Here is a 22048-nt window from a genome sequence, read left to right as displayed (position 1 = left end):
AGCCTTAGCATGACTTGGAAAGCAAAGGATCTGTTTTCTCTCTCTTGGAAATGGGGATCAACAGACGTCAGATGATTAGGGCCCTTTTAACAGAAAATGCAAAATAGAAGTATCACATAACCCTGCAATCTGCTCCTCTTCCATCCGGCGATTACCTTCTTTTAGATCCTTCTTGTGTCCCTCCTGGATGGAGCATTCACTTTTGCAGAGCATTAGCAAAGCGATTCCATGCTCATGCAGGCCTGGAGGAGCCTTGCTTTTCCCAGTGCCACCATCAGGACAGAAACGTGACCTTTTGCTGCAACCAGAGCTGCCCATAATCCTCAGGTCACGGGTGACAGCATGCCTGACATCCAGTATGCCTGCAAACATTCCAGGAGATCTCTCTGATGCAAAGGCCCTTTGGCCATGCGCTTCTGCGTGAGGCAGCCTCCATCTCTTTGCATTTCAATCCCATCCATCTACAGCCAATCATCTGGGAATCTTGTCACTTGCATGAAGTCCTCTGCTCCATAATTACAAGGGCCAAAATAAGGTCTTTAAATGGTTTGTGAGGTGATCCGGGTGATGAGGATGTGACCTAAGGTATCAAAACTTCCAGCAATAAAGGAGCATCATCGTTAGCTAGTCCCCTTCAGGGGCTGCTATGTGGCAAGCACTGGAATGCACCACTTTTCTTCCTCTGGCTTGATATAATTACTTTCAGTGTTATTTAAAGCTCTGACTAATCACAGGCAATGGCCAGGTTTATAATGCAGCAGTGTGTAGCCTGGAGGAAATTCTGACATAATTACACTGTATAAATTCCCCCATTAGAAATGACACTGCATTGGCATTGTGTATGAAGCAGCCATGGTCCAGTTAACTGGCTCTGTGAAAATCTTTCTGACCCTTTTGATATTTTATTGACACTTCTCACAATGATGAGACTGTTACATGACAGCAAATGGAAGCCAAAGGCTGAAGAATCTCTCCTTTCCTCTTGATGTCTTTAACTGTGGTTGTTTTCTTGCCTGGTTTTCTCTGGGTGAGGACTTGCTCTGATCTGATCACTCTGAAGTGAAAAAGAAGCATGTGGTTATGGTACAAATCACAAAAGCCCATAGAAACCCTGACTGGGGTTGCATCATCTGCCTCAAGGAGCAATTACTCCCCTAGGTCCTATCCCTTCACTGCAGTGGGATTTTGGGCCATATTAGGATTCGTTCCGACCTGGCATTGCCTTGCTCCATGGCAGGGTAGTGAGAGCCAAGCTGCTCTCCTGCTGGCTTTAGCTCATGCCAATGGAGCAGCAGGGTGCTGTGATGGGCTAATTTGTCAGATCCTGATATGTAACTCTGCACAATATTTGCATGATATATTTGTTTCCCATTGCAGTGTTAGGGCTGAGACACAGAGGGAGACTGAACCTTGCATTGGGAGGATGATGACAGAACTCTCAGGACCTGTGGCCAGTGCTATTTGGGCAAAGGAAACCAAACGCATTTCCAGTTTTGGAGCACTGATTCAATGTAGGTCAAGGAAGAATTTTGACCTTTTCAGCCATTATCTTACATAAGGATCAGAAGAGAAAAAAACAATAAACCGAATAAATTCAATTAATATTAGTTATGAAAAAAGCTTATAAAGAACTTCAAAGCATTTTTGTCACCTCACTGAGGAAGGTTCAGGAGGGACCCACTGAAAACATATCTTAAACAACAGGCTTTCTAGCAGCAGAACAGCAACAAATGGTGATACAGTTCAGAGGTTGGGTTAGGGCAGTATGAGTCCAGCCTCCCTCTAACCTGAGAGACCTGAGCTAATTTCAAGTAGGGGGAATGGGATCTGGAGCCTTTTCAGATCTTCAGTTTCAAGCTGACTCAGGAGACCAGCAGGTCTCCAACACTGGCAAACTTAAGAAATAAATGGGGGGGGTGGTTAGTTATACCTGGAAAAAAAATCCTACCTGTAGAGGATTTCCTTTGCAATATGCTGTCTATACCATTTAATTTACAAAATCCCAACAACTGAGTTTCATTGTGAAGAAAGTGAGAAAGACTATTCTTTAAGGGAGGTATTGACACAACTATTTGGGAATCTTTTGGGCTTTATGCCACACAAGTATCATTAATGGAATGTGTCCATTTTCACCAGCTAAGAGATGAACTCATTAACCCCCACCCCAAAATCCGAGGCAATAATGCCTGTCTCCTTCTTCAGCAGTAAGTAATGCCTCTAAGAGATTCTTCCCAAAGGTAATCAGAGCCTGGAGCAAAATACTGAGAAGCTGTTGCATGTATGGAGAAGTGGGGCGGTCCCTTGCTGTGTCCCCACGCTGAGCTGGGTCCCTATGGGAATACAGAGTTTCCCCCAGTCCCTGCCTCTCTGGGTGCATGCCCTTGCCTGGGCCAACACCAGCATGGAACAAGTTAGCACTGCTGTTCCCTATGGCAAACCAAGCTGTGGCTAAAGGAGTATTTGGATACCCTGGGCTGCCAATTCAGAACTTTCCTAAAACCAGCAGTAAAATTTGCCTCCGATTCCTTTTTAGGAAAGGAAGGCTGTAATATAAAATCTCATTTTCTAGGCATTAAAAGTTTACAACCCACACCATTAAAAGCGACATTCTGTGTCTAACTTAATGTTTGGTCTTCAGGAACAGCTAGGAGGAAAAGAGAAGGTTCCCTGTTTATTCTACAAAACAGGAAAGTGGCTGCTTTCTATACTGTAAATATGCATTAGAAAGCTCTTATAGGCTCGTGCTGGGGATTTGATGTTTTTAACTGACTACATTCCTTACATTTTTGTATAACTGCCAAGAAAGCTAAATAAAATGGCTTTTTTAGTGTTTCCTCTAAGAATAGCCCCGCTTCTTTGTAAATATAGCAAAGGAATTGTTGATAATAATTCTTTGGGAGAATAACTGGTGTTATTGATGTTAAAAGTAGAAAGATTGCTATTTCTCTGTCTCAGAAACAGAGCTAACCAAGTAGGCTGGGACTTCAGAAAGCCCGAGAATTCCTTGGCCAGTTACTGAAATTAGACTGGTTTCATTCCTGTGCCACAAGGTGAAGAATCAGAGAAGACCAGCACTGAAACACAAGTAGAAACAAAAACCCCAAACCCTAAGATTTGTAGTTTCTTTCAGGATGCAAAACTGAAATTTTTTCCTCCCCATTTGCATTTCTCCATTTGCAGATTGTTCTGCCTTCTGCCAACTTCCGCTGAAAAACTGGGGTTAATTTACTCGGTTTGATTCAAATGTGCACAACTAAATCTTGGGCACCCTTAAACCTTTGCAGTGTTAGGGGAAGTCCCACCCTCCTGGGATACCAGAGTGCAGGGACCAACATTGTCAAGTTGAGCCAAAGTTTAGACTACAGAACCCTGTCTATTGCTTGATTGACACCCATCATATATATGCCAAGACCTTGGATGTGTTTTGTAATGCCATGCAACAAACTGGTAGTAAAACCAGGATTGCAGCAAGAATTTGAACCAGCCTGTGCCATGCTTTGACTGCTAAACATTCCTGCCATCCAGGATTATGAGAAGGTGGAAGGCTCTTAATGCACTTGTATGTCACTTCCAGGGGAAAAAAAGCTACAATTATTTTTTTAGGGTTGACTGAAAGCATCTGTCTTCTCTGCAGTTGAGACAACCCCTCACAAAGGCTCCCTGTCATTGACCAGACCTGCCCTTCAGCTGAGCGTGCAGAGATTTGGTGCTTGTTCAGCCCAGCTTCGTCAGGGCTGGTAGCCCTCGTCAGGATTATTTTTCAAAACAGAGACTTGGTGGGGCCAGGCTGGAGCACACAGTGCCCAGACACTGCCTTCTGTTTGCTCTGAGTCTGCCTCCTCCCAGCTTCCCCAGTTGCTCCCAACCTTTGCCATAAAAGCCGCTCAACGGTTGCTCCTGATTCACCTTTGCCAGTTGCACACAGCATTTTATAGAATTCTGTGATCATTTACTCTCTCATTTACTTCCCAGAAATACCCCAGTCTCTTTAGTTATTCCTCATAGATGTATAGTTGGTTAAAGTGGGACATTTTTAGAAAAAGCAGTAAGCAGTCAGTACTGTCATAACTGGGTTTTTCTCTATTGCCAGTTTGGTTTCTTGCTCTTTTTGTCAGTGAGATGTCCACTGTGCCAGATGGTATTTGAAGGCAAGTATGCTGGCATCTTTGGAGCCGAAGAAAGGTTCTGTGTTTCACCTTCAAGCCTGTGCTTGTGCCACAGCTTTGACGATATCCAAAGTTACAATATCTCTAATAACTACAAAATTCATGCAATGTGGAAGGGAAAGGCTTCTCATCATCTCTACAAGTGACTTCTGAACATGAGGTGGTGAAGGATGGAAGGCAGAGTTCTCACCCCTAAGGACTTTCAAGATTGAAAAGTTAAAACAGGTCCTAGTGGTCCCTGTATCTACCAATTAAAGCAAATAAAAACTCAACCAACTAAAAACCAGCACCACCAAAACCCATTTGGTTTTTATCAAGATTGAGAGATGACACAAAGGCTGACTACAGCATTAATGAACTTGTCTGTGGTTTAGGAAGATTCAGATCCTTCTACTGTTGTTTCCAGTATGCATCTGGGCTGGTGGCTGCTCTGTCTGTGTCCTTAGATTTCATGTTACCACTACTAGTTCCAAATTTGGGTGGATTTTAGCAGGTAAGACTTTGTTTGGGTCTAAATAGCAGCTGATTTAGCAGATTCACAGAACTTCAATTCCAAATGATGACAGAATTATGAAAAACAATTGTTCTATGAGATTTCTGCCATTCAAAGTCAAATTCACATGCTAAACTTGATTTGTCTATTCCTTTTACTACTCTTTGGAAAAGTCTGAGCACTGTGATAAGGACTATGTGAAGTAGAATGAGAGCAGAATAGGTTAAACTTTGCAGATATGCTCAAATTGGGGTTAAGGAGGGACCCCAACCTGGAATCCAAACCACTTTATAAGTTCTACATAACTGGATAATTGAGCTGTAATGGGATGCAGAGTGTTTGTATGTTTGTCTGCCCATGAGCGGCACAGCTTCTTTTAAGTTGCCTGGACTACAGGCCCCAAAAGATCCTATACTAACTATAGGATAAAATATCTATTGCCTGCCTGAATCCCTCCATGTGCCTGAGTGAGAGGGATGAGAGTGAGGGCTGAGTTCCCAGAGTGGGTGCAGGGAGCACAGTGTGAGAGCGTGCGATGCTGTTCAGAAACATGGCTTAAGGTCAGACTCCACTCTAAAGCTTCCCCAGAATCCCAAATCCTCTTTTTATATGAGTTTCACTCAAACACAAACAATTAAAGAATTTCATCTTCTTCTACTACGGTGGGAAAGCTTGGAAGCTTCTCTGGTCTCTTAACTTTATTAAACAGCCCCAGAGTGTTCCCTAGATGAGGGTCCTGCCTGGCTTCAGACAACCCAAATCTTTGTGTTTGCTGTGGATAAGTTGGTCTCTGATGCCAATTGGCAGCAGGGAAGAGAAATAACACAGCTTGTTGCAAAGAGGAAAAAAAAACGAGGGGCAGCTCCAAGCCTGGTGTGTGCTCATATGATTGGAATGATTTGACAAGGACTCCCATCGGTGGCAGCATTTCAGAGACCTCAGCACGGGCCACTGCGCATCTCCACTATCTGTGTCCTTTCATGTTTCCCCTCCTAAAGACAGCAGCAGCCAGCTCCAGAGCTTAAGCACCATATGTTCTGACCCCTGCCTGGAGCACAGGGAGATGCTTTTTGTAGTTTTAATTTTGGAATTTGCCCCATTTATAGGCACGGTCTGGTGGAATGGAGAGAACATTCCTCCTGGGCCAGATTGCTCTGGTCTCCAGCAGCTCTCTCATCACCAGGGGTTTGTCCAAGCGTGCAGTATGCTAACATCCTGCCAGCTCACCTTTCTCAAGCTGACTCAAAGGCATTAGTCCCACCAGTGCAAATAAGGTGTCTGCCACATGTCTGCTGGTTTCTTCCTGGTGCACTGAGGCAAAGCAGCATTTCCTTGTCAGTCATTGACCAAAACTGTTGATTCTGGAACTGACTGTACTGGTTGTAGAGGATGCTAAAACCTCTTGAAAGGTGGGAGGCAAAGGTGTTCTCTTTTAAAATGAATTAAGCTCCAGAAGGAATTTTCCCGAGAGCTTATTTGATATCTGGAATAGAAATGGCTTTCCTTCTCCAACTCCACCTACTCAACACTCCAACATATCCAGAGATCCTTTAGACACATTTCTCCTCTCCTTTCCAGACTACCAGCGTTGGACTTGCACTGCATTTATTTCTAGATGACTGACGACTATTCCAGGTGAGTCCAACTTGAATTTGCTTGCTGAGTTAGTGTAGTGGACTTAGTTCAGTCTAGGGAGAATGTAGCAGTTGGAGGACATTTTCTGGTCTATCAGACACTTCTATCAGAGTTGACCTGGAGGAAGTTTGGTCCAGCTTGGTTAAACTGTTAAAATCACAGCCAATTCCTGAACTGCTTGTTCAAGCTCAGGTATGGTACACCTCACTCTATGTTGGTGTTTTCCAGGCAGCGCCCCCTGCTCAGTTTAGCACACAGTTCCCCCCTTCTACTCCCCAAGAGCAGGCTGAGAGGGATTTCTGGGTAGCTCCAGGCCCCTGGATCACCCAGACACCTCATGACCTACCTGGCTCCCAAGAGAAACACAGCTGTGCCAAAGGAAAGCTCAGCCCAACATCTGCACATGCCCAAAGCAGCACAGACCTGTCACTGCTAAGTGCTGTCACAGGTTCTGTGGCCGAGGAAGGACCTTGCATTGCAAAATGCACACATAGAGAGCAAGCCCGTGATAAGAGAGGCTTTTAAAACACAAATCTTGTTGAGAGGAGTGATGAGCCCAGCTCTATCTGTATCTTAAGACAGATCCTGGTGGTGCTGATAAACTGCTGGAGTGAGAGCCTAATGCCCCTTGGCTCCTGTAGGAAACAGGACCTCTACTAACATCTGTAAATAAATATCCCCCTGTGTCTTTATACACTTAAATACCTTTGCAAACCTGGCTCCTTGCCTGTTTCCCATACTTGGCTGCTGCTTCTTAATGTTTGCAGGGTAGCAGGAGCAAGAGCTCAGCCGTAATTTGGGGTTGACTTGTGCAAAGTGCTGTACAGGCACAGAAAAGAAGACCTCTGACCGCTTCCCAGCATCCAGGTCTTGTTCTAAAAACAACCTCCCCTGGTTTGTTTGTATGGTTTTTTATCTTTTATTCATTATTTTCTTGTTTCCTTTATATTTCTGATGCCTCCAAGCTGGAATATGTTTGCAGAACTCCTGACTGAGATATGCCAAGCCTGCCACATGGAAAGGACTTTTTACCTGTGTCCTGCTTACCTGCAAGTGGTGAGTGTGGCTGGAGTGAAGCTGCAAAGGTTGAAATTAAGGGTGTTGGGGTAATACTGCAGAACAAACTTCGTGCTTCAAGATTCCCCCTGGGATTAGGGAACATGAGCACTGCTGGAATAAAAAGCAAAAGTTTAGACCACAGAGAACTGAGCAGATGCAAACATGTGATACAAAACTGAAAAACTGTGCTCCAAGAGAGGCAAATGCACTCCAGCTGCTCCTGGAGTGGGTGGGTCATGTTTTTCCTGTGCCCAGGCTGTTTATTCGATGGCAACTACCAGGATGGGATTTCCTCCAGGTTTACATCAAGGAGCATGTCATGTCTCTTGACCCTTAACTAGGTAAAAGTTATTGTATTAATAATCAACCAACCTGGGGTTCTAGATTGAGTGACAATTTTCATCCATCCCCAACTTGCATAAACCCAAACCACCATAATTTAAAGAAAAACTTCTTGAGCTGGCGTTCCCTGTGAAATCTCAATAGCAGAAGTGTGTCTTCTGGGTGCTTTGATGCATTTCAGGTTCATTTTGGGGCTCTGTAATTCATGGCAGCTGGTTCTCTGATTATTTTATATTAAGGACCAACTTCCAGTAACATCAGTGGGAGCAGGATTTCAGCTCTAAAGCTATTATTAACTAATGCAGCACAACAATGCCTGGCTTTCGTTCTGTTTTGTTTTCTCCCAGGGTCGGAACGTGTGTGTATCCCATTAACTCTGTCCTCACTGCTCTCAAGATGTTCCGCACAAATGATTTTATTTTTTTTGTAAGAAAATATATTTTACTAGGCAGTTTTATGAGAACTGACAAAATGCCTCGTAAATAACCCAGCAGGAAATATGGGGTAAATAAAATTTTTACAACTTCATCATAAACCTGAGAAGTCTTTGGTTCCTTTTCGAATGGAATGAGCAAGGTATTTCATTAAAAGAAAAGACATGCTCTCTAAAGCCCAACAATTATAGACACAATGCCTTTTTAACCTGCAATTCAGTCAAACAGGTTTGGTGGCAGTGGAAAATGTTAAAGGCCCTGTTGTGACAGTTTGGGTCATGCTCCCCACAGATCAATTTGTGCTGTAGGTTCCCTACACAGCAGAGCTGGAGAACTGGTGTGTGCCTGACCTGTCCCCAAAGTATCCAGGACCTCTAAGGAAACGTCCATCTGGGAGAACCTGCTCAGGAAGGCTGAGGCTTTCTGCTGCCTTTGTACATCTCTGAGTATGGGGCTGTGCCTGGAGCCCTAAGTGCAAAGGGAATACAAACAAATATGGTCCTCAGGTCTCCAGCACAAGCCTGAAATGCAATGATCTGGTCAAAGACCAAGAGGCTGAAATAGAAATGCTTGGAACAAGCCTCAGTCCTTGAACTTTGTGGGAAGGGGGAATTCAGCTCTCAGAGGAGGATCTTTGACATGTGATGTTTTGACAGGGTGGGAAGACAGGAGGGGATGTCACTTTTAAGGTCTTTTCACTTGTAAAAATTCATATTGACATCCATGACTATTTTCTACTTACAGTGAAACAGAAATTGGGCAAAATACAACCTCTTCCTGATTGCATAAAAGGGAGGGAAATTACCTCCCAAAAGAAGTGCTAAGGTGCCATTGTAGGCCTGCATTTTCTCATGAAATACCAGATGAGGTGATCAATAGTGAAGGCCTTTGCCATTTCTCATGTTTCTTGTTTTCTGATCCCCACCCTATTTGTGCCTCTAGTCGGGCTAAAAACTTGAGAGAGAGCAATCCTGGAAAGGCTGGATTTCACAGAAGCATTGGAGATGTTGAGATACCCTTGTTATCTTCCCTGAATTGAGAGCAGACCAGAGCTGACACCACCACCGCCCCGGTCTCACCTTGCTGGCACCACAGGCTGTACTCCACAGCCAGGGTCCCCACCTCTCCTCTGGGCCATTCTTGCATAAAGCCCACCACTCAGAGTGGTATGGGCCCCACCTTCCCTTGGAGGCACTGCTGCATTCCCTGCCTTCCCTCCCAGTCCCTCCCTGCTAGATAGCCCTTCCCCACCTACTCAGCAGATTGCCTGGGTCCTCAGGACATCTACAGCAACTTCCTACAGCAATGTCATGTGAGGAAAGCATCCAAAGCTTTTGTAGCTAAAATGCCATGAAAACAAAGTGGTAAGTTCACCCCACCCCATACTCCAAAACCCTTGTGATATTGTTTTTTTTAATGGCCACCAGCCACACTTTGGGAACAGGACACCCACAGCAGAGCTGGTCCCTGCACCAATAGGTGCAGTCCTGCCCCCTGATCCTCCATAATGCTGGGTACTCACAGCCCCAGCTGGCTTCCAGGCCAAGTCAGGGTGGCCCTGGGAGATTTGCCTCTGTATGGGCTCCAGTGTCTGGCACTGTGCAGAGAAACAATCACCACAGCCCTTTCCCTAAAGGAAATTCCATCTTGGCACTGAACAGCACGGTGGCATGGCAGAGCACAGCCCTGGCAGAGCAGGCTGGGCTGGTGCAGGGCTCTGCCCTCCCCCGGCTGTGGCTGACAGCATGTCAAGGGAAATTGGCTCTTCAGTGGGACACACAGCTTTATAGTGAGAGCCCATATGTTCCTGAGTTATCTCTTCTGAATTCCCCTTATTATCCCAATGCCTCTGTCACCACCCCCCTGCCTCTACCCTCTCCTCAGGCCTCCATCGTGATGCAGAGGCTAAATAAAATATCATTTCCTTCTAATTTAGCCTTTGTCTTTGGCAATCAAAATGCCCTTCAGGCCCCTGAGGATTCAACCTTCCAGGTCAGGGTAGGACATGGGAAACCCCTTCCCAGGCATTTCACTGTAGATAATGTGGCTGATTCATGAGATCATTCAAAGCTCTGCCTTCTGCTGTGGCTGCTGCTTTTAGTGCTTGGGCTCTATCTCCTTTTCCTTCCTCACAACACCACCTCTCCTGGCCAGATTTTGCAAACCATCTCCTGGGAAACTGGGAGCCACAGGAGAAGAAGAAAACTAAGAGCAAGTTAGATTTACTGAGGCAAAGTCTCTGTGCACGGGAGAAAAAAATCTGTGTGAGTCCAGAGAGCAAGAGAACTCTGTCCCTGCTCTAGGAGGGGCTGAGCCAGGGAAGCAGCAATTCTTTGCAATTCTGCCACTCCTGTTTGAGCCCTGGAGTGCCAGAGTAGACAGAAGTGGGAAGACTCATGTTGTGATACTGCTGGGCAAATATAGCAAGATATAGGGACACATAGCATATCTGCCTCTAAAGCATCACCTGTGTGTTATTTGTTAGGTTGCAACACAAAGCAGCAGCATATATTTTAATTTTTATAAAATCCAGTATCCTGTTCAGTATCTTTCTGAGGACTTCCTCTAACATAACACCTGAGACAATGCTGGTAAAAGAACCAATGGTGTAAAGGGAAGACCTATAAAGGACAGTATATAATTTATAATGGATTGTTGTTATTTTAACCTTTTCTTCTTTGTTCAGTTTTATAGATTTGAGTTGAAAGTGCACAGGCAGCAAGGAAATAGAGAGTGTTAACTTCACCCTGTAACATGCAACACAGGTAAAAAGGGGGGAGGCTGACTTGTTTTTGTCACTTGTGGTCTCCAAGGTAAGAAGGATGTGTATGGAAGGAAAGTCTCTAGTGCTGGTGTCCCACACATTTTTCTGGCTGTGTTTGTCCATTTCTGACATGGTTGAAGGTAAAAATGTGTGGCTGGGGAACAGATGATTGTCATGTGTTCTAGGACTTGGCCCCAGATATCTCCTCACTGTCTGCTCTGGACAGGGGATGCAGTAGGGACGCAGGAAAAGGTGAGCACTGAGTAAAGGACAAGGTATGGGCTGTTTGTGAGCACCCGTGGTTATCCATGGATTAAGAACCCTGTACCATTGGTGGAGCTGTAGGGAATTAGATCACAGGACCCTTTCAGAAATAGAATCAATCTATCTATAGCTATCTATCTATCTATCTATCTATCTATCTATCTATCTATCTATCTATCTATCTATCTATCTATCTATCCATCCATCCATCCATCCATCCATCCATCCATCCATCCATCCATCCATTCATCCATTCATCCATCTTAAAGCAGCAGCCTCCTAAGCATCTATTTCAAACATTTCAAAAGGCCAAGCTGGCAAGACGTGAAAATCAGAGGGAGACAGCAGGGTGGGGAAAGCGCCTGTGAGCCGGGAATGGAGGGCAAATGGTCCGCAGCCCTGCAATGGTCCCAGCCCCCATTCTCACCCTGCTAGCATCCCTCCCGTTGGTAAACAGAGACAGACAGGCAGGTTTTCACCTTGTCTCCTCAGACAAAGGAGCTGGCCCTTTGTTCCCCTGAGTGACTCCCTGGCAGATGGAAGGTGCCTGAGGGGTCTTGTTCAAGGAAAGGCTCCAGTATGCAAAACGCACCCACGGGCAGGCAGGAGAGGGGTGGGCTTCCTCCTGAGAAGGACCTGGGTGAAACAGTTTTTGTCTCCTGATGGTTCTGTTTTGACTTTGAGAAGACATAAATGGTCTGTAGTTTTACTAACTGAGCCTTTTGTTTTAATAGAAACTGAGAGGGAAACCCGGCATTTGGAGCCAAACTTTAGTTCTGAAGGGGGTGAAAGCCAAAATCCTGACGTCAGAAGTGTGTGCATATTTCAAATATTTAAAATTCTTGCACAAAATTTCTTAGGAGGTGAGAATCTGACCCATAAATCAACTCAATGCAAGCTTTGCAAAGTACTAATATTTGCCAATCCTTGCTTTCATCCCCAGGGGATTTACTGATTTTTATTCTTGTTGCTTTCAGTGGAAGAAGAGAGGCAGACAGAGGAAATAGCCAAGCCAAGGAACAAGAGCTGATGAGAAGCCCATAGTTAGTTGGTCAGTTAGTCTATCACTCAATGCTGTGTTTTACCAGCTCTCCTTCCAAGGCCATTGCACCACATGCGTGGTCTAAGCTGGCTGTATGTGCTTTCTCCAGCCTCCTACAAAACACAAAGCACCAAAGGCTGAGGCAATTCCATCTCTGAAAACATATTGATTTCTTGTAGGAAGTGTCAGGCACTGCATGGGGAGATCCATTTCCATACCCAGCTCAGATCTGCCCCTGTGGATGGGCAGTGTCTGGGTTGAAACCAGTCACCATCAATGGACCTGTTATTTGGAGATCCTGGACTGGCTGGTAACAGGAAGATGCCCACAGTGCTGTTGGCAAGATTTGCCCCCTTGTTTCATTATTTTCCTTCCCTATTCTGACCTATTATTAACAGACCCACCTTCTACCTAGTGTTTCTGTTTCCCCTGATATATTTGTAAAAGGCCTCTTATTCTCCTTAATCCCTTTGGCTATAATTAACTCATTCTGCATTTTTGCTGCCCTTATCTTTTCCCTGCAAGCCTTAACTGACTGAATATTCTTGTTTGGTTGCCTCCCTGTTTTCCATTTCTACTAAAGGTTTTCTTTTTAATCCTCAGATCTCTAAGCGGGCTTATTTCTTGCATTTTTCTTCTTTATTTACTCTTCCTTTCCCACCTTGCTGTGTCAGGTAGACCCCATCTACCTTACACACACATCAGATGTGTAGATCTCAGGACTGACTCACATGGCACATTACTTGCTCCATTTCTTAATTCACTTCCACTCATTCACCTTTTTCCTTTGGCACTATGCAATTTTTTTTTTGCAATGCTGGATTTGCCTTTCCTTCTTCTTGGGAGGTTCCTGCCTTCTCAGACAGCTCCTTTCTTTTAAAACCCAATACCTTTTGTTCTACAGAAAAGATGCAAAGAAAAATTATTTTTCAGAAAATATTATTTATGCAGGGTTTATTTTTGACCCAAAAAACCAGAAGGGCTGAATGTGGACTCAGAGCTTTCCAGTACTCTATGGCTGTGGATCAAGGGGTGGTAAAAGCCCCCACAAGGGATGGTGCAGACATGTTCATCATCACCATGCTGACAGCCTGTCCTGCCTGCTATTCTAGGGTGCACAAGGAGGGGGCTTGGGCCACCCTCTCATTCCTCAGCCCACTGCTACCACCTCCCTCAGGAGCAAGCACACTGAGAGGATGATATTGCTGCTAACAGAGAGATACAAACAGAAGTGCAATCTCCAGCCATGTAATGGATGCAGTGAGTGGGGATGAACAGCCCATTCTTTTGTTCCTGCTATTGTGGAAACAGAGGCTACAGCAGACAGCAGGCTCCACTCCATGCTCAGTCCTGGGTGAGGGCAGCACCAACTGCCCACGGCCATGCCCGCAGCCAGTCCTGCTGGCCTTGGTCCTTGTCATCACTTAACAAAGCCCATGGCCACTCTTGGGCCCTTTACTTTCCTCCAGTTTCAGGCTTTGCTGCTCTAGCACTGCGGTTCAGCAAGGTGGAATGGGGAAGGGAAGGAGGAAGAAGTTTGAGGTGTTGTTTTACAGAAAAAAAAAAAAAAAAAAAGAAAAAAAAAGGGAAAAGGCAGTTCTCCAGGGCCTGGGCACGTTTGGTGGTTTTGCCACTTATGTTGCCTGGTCCACCTTTTCAGACATATGAGGAAACTTCTGAGAATTGCCCTGGGCTGGCCTGGAGCATTCCTGCAGCTGAGCCCAAGCCAGGGGAGACTCGAGGAGCCCAGGCCAAGGGAGACACGAGCCCAGGGCAGGGGAGACTCGAAGCCCAGGGCAGGGGAGATTCAAGGAGCCCAGGGCAGGGCAGACATGAGCCCAGGCCAGGGGAGACTCGAGGTGCCTGGCAAGGCCAGGCTGCTCCCAAACACACACTCACGCATGCACACCTACCAGCCTCCTTCCACAAAAGAGGCTTCTTTCATTTCCTGCGAGAGGAGGAGGCGGGAGAGAGGGAACTTGAAGGCTGCAAATTCCTCAGCCACATATCTCTCGCCTCCCTCTCCTTTCCTATGCTGCCTGCCAGCTCCACGTTGAGGAGCTGCAGCTCCTCCTTCCCATACAAATAGGCAAGGCTGAACAACTGTGCTTTTAAACCTCGTGAGACATTCTGTTGCTTTGGGGCTTGTTTTCTTATCGCAGCATTCGTGTGCTTTGCCTGTCAGAGCCACCTCAAGGCTGCTCTAATTCCAGAGGGCCAAGTTGCTGGGTAGCTGGTTTGGAGCACAGGCATGCCTTGTGCTGTGGTTTAAGCATTTTTTCCACCTGAGCTGCCCCCTCCTTGCCCCCAGCCAGCCTCAGGAAGCTTGTCTTCATGCATATTGACAATTACCCTGTGCTGGAGCTAGGCTTTTCCAAACCTTCAGCTCTATAACTGCCATTTCAAAGGGATATTGTTGTCAAACACCCAGCTTGTCACAAAACTGTGAGCAGGAGACACTAAAGCAGCAGGTGGTACCCAGGTGTGTTGGGCTAATCCTTGGCTTTTCTAAGGCAGGGTTCCTTTTCCCTCATGATAACTAGGACAAGCAAGGGAGAGGCAGAAGGTGTTTCTGTTTCAGTTATTTGGCACTTGCAGGCTTTCCCTTATTTTATACGAGGTAGGCTGTTCTGCTTCTCCTGTGTCAGGGACAGACATCAGGGGTGATGGGTGAGATCTTATTCTCCCCAGAGCTGTGGCAAAGCAGCTCACACCAGCCACGCCAGGGCTGCTGTGGCTGTGGGGAGGTGGTGGTTCTTTGCCTATTCAGAGCATCCTGATGCTGTGCTGAGGCTGAGTTAGAGCCACTGCTGATGCAGGAGGGAGTCCAGCTGCCTCTTCTGTTTCTTTGCCTGACCCTGGAGGCATAAATGAGTGGTATCAATCAGAAACAATGCCTGAAAGTCAAGTAGATTTGGTGTTCATCTAAATAGGGGAAATCCTGTGCACTGAGATTTCAGGACCTGGTGGCTGGAGTGCAAAATGCATGGAGAGAAAGCACACTTCTGCAGAACATTTCCTAAGACATCCAAGGACTCTCTGAAACCCACAAAGCCTGCCCTAAAACCACAGCTGCAACAAAAGAGGAAGAGTCCACAGCAGAACTGGGAGCATATTAAACCCTGCAAAATCGGTCTCTTTCTGTGGTGGGGAGCATGTGTATAAATACACACACACACATACACAGACACAGAGCTGTGCTTTGCAGCATCAAGGTAAAAGTGAAGGCAGGAGCAGGAATGCTGAGCAGGAGTGGTGATTTCAGGCAGGGCTGCATCAAGTGCAGTGGCCTGAGCCAGTGGCTTCACAAGGAGAATGACCAGTCTTCCCAGGACCTAGTGCAGTGGATTTAAAGGATTCTAGGTGGTTTATAAGCCACACAGGTAAATTCAGCAAAGATGTAAATGGGAGAGTGAGCCATCAGAAAGAGAGCAGCAAGGATGAGGGTGCAGATGAAAAGATGCCCAAGTGGTGCAGAGAGCATAGGGCAAAAGGAGTGTAATTTCCAAGTGACACTAAGGAAGAACATAGGAAAATAAAGTAAAAAGGCAATGTTAAGACAGCTAGCTGTCTCACATTCCAGTACTACCTCTGTTCTTGTCCTGACACCACTGTGTGCAGCTGCTGTTGAGTTCCAAGTTGTGCAGGCTCCTGTGAAGGCAGTGCTCCAAGCTGACCCCAGTGACACTGCCCAGGGTGGCTGCTTTCCTGGGAGGTGAGTCAGGAGCTCAGGGTTAACTCTGTGATGCAGGGCCTTTGCTGGGCGGGTTTGTGTGTCCCTCCTGAACAGCTTTGCTGGAGCTGGAATGACTCTGGCAATGGGGATCTTCACAAAGAAAGGAAATTCAAGAGGCCTGTGCCTGAACACATTGTCTGTAAGAGCTGTTGCTTCATCTGGACAAGCCTCTGGGCCCATAGTGCTGGTGCACACTTTGGGAATGTGCCTATGGTATGGTTTGCAGTCAGAGCTGCATATTTTGCCTGCTGCATGTATTCAGCTGCAAGTTTCCATTGGCATGTGACCATGTCCAAGGCCTGCACTAACACAGATTAATGGATTGCCACAACACTACATGATGTAGAAAAATCGTGCCTTAACTAAGCAGGCATAGACTGTAGGGATGTGAGTTAAGCAGGTGTGGAGCCTGTTCTAAATCTCAGGAGTCTGTAGCTGCTGGGCACAGTGGACTTGCCTCCAGGAGGACTCTAGAAAGCACAGAAGGAGGAAATGCACTGGAGATCCTTGCTGCTATCTCAGTTCTTCTGAGCGCAAGGTCAGCAGAGAAACAGCTACTCCATGCTATGTGTGGACTGCAAGCAGACAGGCTCCACTGGGCAAGCCACAGCCCTGATTCCGTGACCAGCTCATCCAGGCCAGGGATGTGGTTGGAACTCCCTGACCTCCTTCAGCCCACACACCCAATCTTTCTTCCCAGGAAGTCAGATCAGAGCTGCTGTAACCCTCAAGATGGAAGGTCCAAGGAGTGGCTGAGACCAGGGGATAACAGTGTTGCTATCTCAGGATTACCCATGTCTTGCCTTCTGCTGGAGCAAAATTCACTTTCATATCCCTCAAAGTCAGCTTGCTGTGGAATTAGTGGAGAAAGAGAGTAAAGCAAGAAGATAATGCAGTGGGGGAGCATTTCTGTGCATCTTTCCTGGGTAGAGGCATCGTCCCCATTCCCATCACTTGCAGGACCAGCTGTGATTTCTTGCAATGCAATGCCAGACACAGCCATCACTCTGGGTTCCTTTCCCTTTCATTGTCCCTCTGGAGAACAGGACTCTTGTTAAAAACCCTGCAAGTATCATTGAGAGCCAGCTCTATTATTCCCTAGCCAGTGAAGCAAGACAGGCATACTCTCCCACAACCTAGGGATGCCCCTCTGATCTATTACCAATGAGGCTATCTTTAATGGGATCAGAGCCTGCCCTTTTTCACATCCCACAGGGACAACACCTGCCCACCAGAGAACAAAGAAGAAACCTGTTGTGATGGGAAAAAAGACAGAGTTCTCTCCAGAGAGGCAGCAGAGCTGTTTGATTAAGAGCATCTTTCTCCCAGCCAGCTGGTTTGCTAGCAAAACAACCAACTAGACTTCATCTTTATGCAAGAGAGGAAATCTCTGTGGACCAAATGCCATGAGTTCCATTTTATTCACCGATATAAACCACAAGAAATGTGGGGAAGTCTTTGCAGAAAAAGGATGTAGGAGCAAGAAGGAAAATATTTATGCCTAAACCAAATATTTTAAAAAATATTTTTAAAGGGTAATTTCAGTGCAGTATTTGAAATTCTGCAGCAAAGAGATCTATCTAGAGGCTTCATCTCTAGCTTGTCTTCCTCAAGAGACACAGCAGTTAGGATTTCTGTACATTTCTCTGTAGCCCCTCTCTTTGCAGAGATGCAGCATCCCAGCCAGGCAGGTCCAATGTGTTTTCTGCATGAATGTCCTCTGGAGTCTGTCCCATGTGTGCACATCTGCCCAGGAGTGCCTTTTATCTGTAGCACTCCAGTCGTGGGGCAAGAAACCAGGACAGGACCAAACAACCCTCATCTCCTTGACAGTGGTGCCAAACTCCAAACCAAACCACACCTTTTTTTTTTTCTCTGCCTGTTTCTCAAATTGGAGACCAGGCTTCATTGCTGGTGCTTATCCCATAAGCTGCCCAGAGGAAAACTGGCATATGAGCGCAGGTGCAAGTTCCAAGGGGGTCAGAAGAAGGTTGCCTATGACACAGGGGCCTTTGTGGTACATGGTTCATTAGCCCAATCCAGAGCTGGAGTGGAAGGACTCAGGCATGCTTGGGTGTGTTTGTGCATTTTAGTTTCTTTGGCAGTTGGTGACTCTTGCAGAAGTGTAATTGTGAGCAAAGTTTTATTCCAGTGGATGCAGCACGTAGCAAGAAGTTCACCTTCAGTTAGAGAGGATCTTAATATGACCTTCCGTGAAAAAAGGGGCATTGTTTTGAGTTTTTAAACAGCTGCTGTGTTCCACCCCACTAATGGTTGCAATTCAGGAGCGAATAATATAAGCCTTAGATAAACACCCGGTAAAATAATTGGGATCTTTCCTGGCGAGGGGAAGCAGGCAAGTTACTCAACAAAAAGAAATTATTCTCACTGCGTAGGAAATGAAGTGTTCTCCTTTTCATCATCAAGTGGGCTGTCACACAAAATCTCTCCCCGCCCTTCTGGAAGCAGCCCAATGCCATTTGCAGAGGTCTCTTGCCATCTTCACTCTCATAGGAAGCCAGAGACCGTTTTAGTTAGGACTCATGTATCTTCTCCGTTTTCCCTTCCGACCTTTGTCTGCTTCTCCATCCCATCCCCGGCCTTCTTAAAAATAACCCTTCCAGCTGCCCTTCTACTGCTCTGAACGGGAGCAAACACCATGTCCTTTCTTGAGGCAGCCGTGACACGATGGCCAGAGAAGCCAAAGTTTCCCCCAGCCGCTCCCTCCTGCCAGGCTCCATGTGAGCGCTCGGTACACGCTGTGTCTGCGGGGCTGGGCAGGACTGCAGAGCGCCAGGCCTTGGGTCTTGGCCTCCATCGGATGAACAATTTCCCGTTGAAGGTTACTCACTTCCTGTTTTCCGTATTTAGACAAGCTGGGCCTATTGGGAGCTTTGATTTTTTTTGTAAATTTCAGCTGTTTTAAACGTTAAGTCGCGGGAGACTGAGGTAAGGGGAAGGAGGGGGAAAGGCCTGGAGACAAATTAGGGTTATTTAATCCCAGGGCTGTGTTCTCTCTGCAGTGTTCTAGTGACCATTAGAGCATGTGAAAGGAAGGTCAGGGGCTGACAGCATGGGAGATGGCGAGAGGGCTGCTTCACAATGAGCCCGGGCTGGAGGTGCTGCGTGCGGCTCTGCGTGTGCATGGGGCTCTCCCTGAGGCACTGTGGTCTGTGCTTGGAATCAGCCAGGGGATGCACTCCAATGACTAATGTCTCCAATGCGTCATCTGTGCCACAAACAGCTGTATGGAGGTAGTAAGAGCAGTGCAGCAGCTCCACAGCAGAGGCAGGGAGGAGCTTCTAACCTAGAGAGTGCTGTGCCCTTTCCCTGTGCCTATCAGTACACACCACATACTGACATTTGTCAGAACTTGCCCTGAAGTTTGCTAGGCTGGAGCAAGTTAACACTTGTGTGTAGCTGATAGGGCAGGTCATGTCTTCTTTATGCCTGCTCTGCAAGGGTAAACTGAGGCACAGAGTGCTGTAATTCTGCTTGTTATCAGAAAGTGAGTGTGTGAGGGAATGGGGCGAGTCCTGGCACCAGTCAGGCAGTGGTCTGCCTCCGGAGATGTGCTTTTTCATCAAGAATATATTTCCTGTGCTGCTGGGAGTAATGCTTGGAAAGAAGAAAATAGTGTGCAGTCCAGAGTGCCTGTGGGCTCAAAGGTTATGTGAATAATTTTGGTCTGTTCCTTTTTGTTCATCTTGTTCTCTTCTACCTATGATTAACTCTCAACATGGGATGGTTTTGCTTCCAAATTTTTCAAGGATCCACAAAAAAGAAAATAAAAATAAAATAAAATAATGGATGGGCTGAATTAAAGCAGGAGATGGTAAAATAATATGTATTCTACAGCAAAATCCAGTAGGAATTGCCTTGAGATCACCCTAGCAGTATAACCAGCCACCAGAATGCCAATGGGAGCAAGTGGGAGTGAACTAAAGAGCCAGAGACAAAAAAATCACAACTAAATAGACAACAAAATATCCCAGGTAAAAAAATCTGCTGTTTACTCTCTGCCTGACAGAGAGCAGGCAGAAGATGAATCAAGAGCCAGAGGAAACTAAAAGCTTTGGGGAAGACTTTGGTGAAGCAGGTGCTAGAAGAAACAAGGGTCCATGTTCACACTCTGGCATTGAAAGGCCCAACTCCAAATGATTTACACAGGCTCTTGACCCTCCTGAGCCAGAGTCAACTTTCCCCCAAATAACTCCCTGCAGCCCAGAGTGCAGAACCACAGAGAGAGGAGCGTGCAGGACACAGGCAGGTGGCTGCTTTCTGCCTGGTGCTGCTGTACAGGCTGGGTTAACGGTATACTTCCCTGATTCAGGTTTTTATAGACCAAACAGTAGCAGTTCCCTCCCTCAGTGGTTTGGTGAAGCCTTTCCCTGAAGGTGGGGTTACTTCACTATTGTCTTTTTACCTGCTGGAAATTTTCTCTGCTGGGTTTCTCACCCTGCAACCGCATCTTGTTCAGATGCGCTTTCGGCGCTCAGAAATGCAACTTCAATCTTACTGCAAACGCAGGGCAGTTCTGCAGTGTCTCCCCTGAGTTTCCTCTGACAGGGGTCCTAGACCTCCCAGCAGCACCTTGGTGCAATGTGAGCCCTGGATTTAGGACAAGCTCTGGATCTGGCAGGGACACATCAGACTGAACCAGTAGGGCTGACTGCAAAGCTGGCACCACAAAGAATTGCACCCAAAGCTGTTGAAGCAAATGGTGTCTCTGAATTGGCACCAGCCAGCTGCCCTGCTGCTGAGGTTTGATCTGTTAGACTCAGAGCAGTTTGGTTTGCACTCATATCACCATGCTTAAAGAACAGTCACTCTCACTCAGAAATGTTTACTTGCAAGGACCAGATGGTCCAGGGAATTGGGCTAAACAAAGCATTTTACTTCTAGGTCATGCATTCTAATCCAGTCCAAGTTGGTGATAAACAAACATACTCACCTGATAGCCACTTTTTTTTTGGCTTCATTTTTGTTTTTCAGGCTAATTTCCAAGGGGAGATGCCTCACCAGAAAATGTCCCTCTCTGCCCTGCCACAGTTGGTCCTGATTTGACTGTCTCTGCGGAGAAGCCAAGGATCAAATGCTCCATGGCGCCAGACTGTTTTCTTTTGCAGCCTGCAGGTAAGGGGAAGTTGTCCTATTTCTGGCTCTGTCATGCCTGCTCTGCGGATGGGCAGGAGCTCAGTTTGTAAATCTGCTGCCCCAACCCCCTCCACCAAAGTGAAATTAATTTTTAAAAAATGGGAAAATGCTTAATTGCAGTTGACATATAGGCACTCTCTGCTATGAACTTTACATACAATCACAGATAACAGCATCAAAATTAATGCCTGCTTCCCACTTGTCCTTCTATAAGCAATAAACGTTTGGCAAGTCAGTAAATAACAAAATTCTCATGCGGCCATCTACAGGTCACCAGGATACTTAAGAACTTTGCGTTAATTATACCATGTTTGCCATCAAAGAGGGGAAATTAACCCTTTCGAGCTGCTGCAGGAAAGCAGTGGAGCCATTTGAAAGTAAGTAAATAAAATCTTGTCACTAAAAGTGCAACCTTTGCAAAATAATAATAAAAAGAGGGATGTTTGAAGCAAAAACCTCAGTAGACATCATGGAAAATACAGTACCTTTTCAGCTTGCCTTTTATTTATTTTGTATTTTGACATCAAACACTCCCTGTAACCTAATCTTCTTGGCTTTTGATGTGGCCGTGGAGACATGACAATTAAGCACCGCTTAAAACAATAATCCCAACAACAGGAACCAAAGCCAAGTAATGTCAGGGTTCCCCCCTCACAAAAATCCTGTCCCCCAGTGTTGGGTAGTAGTGACAGGACTATAAATCCCAATTTGTTGCCTTGATATCTGCTCGGTGCTTACACTTTACGTTGAACTTTACACACTTGCTCCATTTCCATTCCCCGCTGTTTGTTTTTCTTCTGCTATGCGAAATGTCTGGAGACAAACACAATACACACATTGCAGAGAGATGGTTTGATCTTTCACAGATTAGTGCCACCTGACAAACATGGGATTATTTATTATCTGTGTTGCAGGAACTGCTGAAGCCCCTGCTCAGAGAAGCACGCTCCTCCGGG

This window comes from Camarhynchus parvulus, chromosome 12, assembly GCF_901933205.1.
Source record: "Camarhynchus parvulus chromosome 12, STF_HiC, whole genome shotgun sequence".
In the NCBI taxonomy this organism is placed as follows: domain Eukaryota; kingdom Metazoa; phylum Chordata; class Aves; order Passeriformes; family Thraupidae; genus Camarhynchus; species Camarhynchus parvulus.
This window is presented reverse-complemented; position numbering follows the sequence as displayed.